Source organism: Tupaia chinensis, unplaced genomic scaffold (assembly GCF_000334495.1).
Source record: "Tupaia chinensis unplaced genomic scaffold, TupChi_1.0 Scaffold000146_1, whole genome shotgun sequence".
Taxonomy (NCBI): Eukaryota; Metazoa; Chordata; class Mammalia; order Scandentia; family Tupaiidae; genus Tupaia; species Tupaia belangeri.
In genome coordinates, this window is record NW_006159616.1 from 1,455,525 (window position 1) to 1,458,936 (window position 3,412).

The window sequence follows — 3,412 nt, forward strand, 5'->3', positions numbered from 1 at the left end:
CCGGCGGCCGAGCTTGCGCTCGGGGTGTGGGCCGTCGCTCGTGGGCCACGTCTCGGGGCAACGCGAAGCGACTTGACTTAGGCGAGCCCCGCGGAGTTGGCCCGGCCGAAGGGTCAGTGTGCGCCCCCCCATGCGGCTGGCCTCTCGGGCCTCAGCTGCAAAAAGGGTCTCCACGCTGAGTCCTAGCCCCGTTTCTATGGTTACCTGTTCAGCACCGATTCAAAATGACGTTCTTTATTGACAGCGCCATAGAGGACACGAACACTCCTGCCCGAAGGGAACAATAAAGCTTTCGCCATTCAACAGCGCCACCGACGCCAGAAGGCGGCCATCTTGAGGCCGGCGCGGAAAACGGGGCGGGCGGTTGCTGGCCTCTCTCCTGACCTCCTACTCTGGCCGCGCCCTCCCCTCTCAACGCCGCCTTGGGGAAGTTAGGGCGGAGTCCCGACCCCGCTCGCGCGGGCACCGCTAGGGCTGGCCTCTCTCCTGACCTCCTACTCTGGCCGCGCCCTCCCCTCTCAACGCCGCCTTGGGGAAGTTAGGGCGGAGTCCCGCCGCCGCTCGCGCGGGCACCGCTAGGGTCAGGATCTTGTCTCAAAGAGCTGCAGGGAAGTAGATGCAAAAGGCTTCTTTGCGACTTTCCAAAACAAAACACTCACGTGCTAGGCGGAGAGGCGACCTGAGCCGCGTCCCCAGACGCACTCCCACTGGTGGAAAGGCTCCGCGCCGCCCGGACCTGATAGGCTAACAAGCCGAGAATCGACCAATCACGGTGTCTAGAGGCATTTTGATCCCGCCTCTCCTCCTAGCTTTGGGGTTGAGGGGTTTGGGGAGAAGAGTTCTAGCTTTTCTTTCGCTCCTTTTCCCTCTCACGTATCTGGGCACGCGTTCTGCGTTCCACGTTGAAGCCCCTCTCCCAGCTTGCCACCCTCACTCAAGCAGATCCAGACAGTATGGGACAAGTTAGGTCACAGCAGCGCCGGACCGTCGAGTGCAGTCACCCTATGGCTGACGCGCAGCCACCTCTGTCACTGCCAGTCTCACAAGCACGGTACACAAGGTCGAGCCCTCTCTGTGGCTGCGGCTGTTTCATCCAAATGTCACCGCTCAGTCGTCCTGAGCGTTGTTACTGTCAGGCTGACTCCACCGTTTTTTTTATCACAAATTCAATCTACTGCCACTTGTACTGTTGCTGTCACCAGGCTGATCATATTTACTGTCACTGTGTGATACAAAACTACTGGCAGTGACTTCAGACCGTTCTGCTCAGTAGAGCACCCTGCGTGCCCAGCTGTCGCCCTTTCCGTTTTCACCATCATTGGCACTCAGCTACTTTCCCTGCCACAAAGCGAAGGCAATGTTTAGCAGGCCCCTGCTTGGTACACAGTTGTCCTCGTTATTACCCAATTAGTCACTTTCACTGTTACACTCGCATGTCAGGGTCACTCCCATGGTCAGATTTACTGTTGCCGACTTCCGGTCACGTTTGTTGCCACTAGAGTCAACACCTGTTGTGTCTCCTAATTGTTCGTTTCCACTATCTGCCCAGTCTCACTTAGTGTGAATAGGGGCCAGATTTAGCAAATACCTAGAATAGTGCTCAGCAAATAGTAGGTGCTAAGAAATATTTATCAAACTAATGATTTAGAAAAAGAGTGTTATTACCAATGTACTGTATGTGTATCTTGACAACTAGAGGCTCAAGGGTCTCAATAAATAGAAGCAAATTTTCAGGCATGACCTATCCCCCCCATTCCACTTCCCAAGACTGCATCTGATCGAGACCCAAAGGAGAGAGCTGGAGATATATATATATATTTCCTTTGAAAAGAAGTTTGTTTTAATGTATTTTTAAAGTATCTTGTTATTATTATTTTTTTAATTTGCCAGAGGATGCACGCACTGACCAGAGAGAGAGAGAGAAATTGAGAAAGCATCCCCCAGGGGGAATGGTCATCCCACGGTCCCTCCTCCATTCTCCCCTTGGGATTTTGGGGGCACACACATAAATGCCTGGCATGTTTTTCAAGCCCCTAAATCTGGGAGTCGAACTGCACAGTGGCCATGTGGGATCCAGCCACCTTAATCACCACTCCACCTGCCTCGCCCCTTAAAGGATGATTTTAGATATAACAAAGAATGCTGTTATGGTTTGGATGATGGTTTATCCCTCAAAGGTTCACATTTTGGAATTCGGTCTTAGTGGGCAGTGATTAGATGGATGTCCCCTGAAAGTTGCTATGTTGGGAGTTGGTTATATAGGAAAAGTATGAAAAGAAAACTGCATCCCATCACAGTGTCCCAAGGTAGGGGTTTGGGTGTGGTAAGGCCGTTAGAGTGGGGCCCCGTGATTGAGGTCTGTTGTGTCTGCACGAAGGCATGAGGCAGACAGGAGTCACGTGGGCACAGGTGCTCTCTGTCCGGAAGTTCTGCCTCCCATCACGGTGACGCCTGCGGATTTCCTAGTCGCCGGAACTGTGAGTCAGTAAACCCCTACTTTTTTTTGCTTGTTTTAGCTTTGCCTAAAGGTGCTTGCCAGAGAGGGACAGAGAAAGAGAAGGAACATGAGAAAGTGCCCTTCACGAAGAATGGTCATGCCACAATCCCTTCTCAATTTTTTCTTTCAGATCTTGAACACACACATGTGTCTGATGTGTTTCTCGAGTTCACTGGTCTGGGATCCGAACTACACAGTTGGCCAGTCACCACCACCACCATGCCACAGGTGACTCAAACCTCTACTTCTTTATAACTCACTCAGTCTCGGATAATTCTATTAGCCATGAATAACAGACTGATGCAAATGCCATCCCCCGACACACCCGCACACACTCAAAATCAGTGGCTCGATGGCTGTGGTTTCCCCATAGACGTTTACCTGAGGTTCTGCATTGTTAGAAATGCCTACAGAACTGACTTGCCTAGGTTCAGGAAGAGCAGCACTGGGCCGGGGAGACCACTGGCCCTGGCTTCTGGCTGGCCAGCACGTGGATGAGTGAGAAGACAATGGCCGGGCTTTCTAACAGCCCTATCTACCCAGAGCGCCTCAGCAGCTTTGGACTCACAGCTTTGTTTTCCCATTGCCAGAAGGACCCACGCCTTGACCTTGAGGGGGAAGGCGACTGTGGACTTTTCAATCTTTCTCCTACCTTGACAGGGACTGTCCCCAGGTCACTGCCCTGGGATGCCTGAGGTGGCTCCAACTAAACTGCTAGTGTTTCCAGAGTGAGTAACGTGTGCCAAGAATACACCAGGAACAAACATAATTTTTTTCCCTTTTTTTCGAGATGTTTGCCATGGGGCGCATGCACTTGCCAGAAAGAGAGAGACAGTGAGATGGAAAGTGAGAAATCACTAGCCACAGCTCAATCCCTGCTCCTCCATTCTCTTTCTAGTTGTGGGTATGCATGCA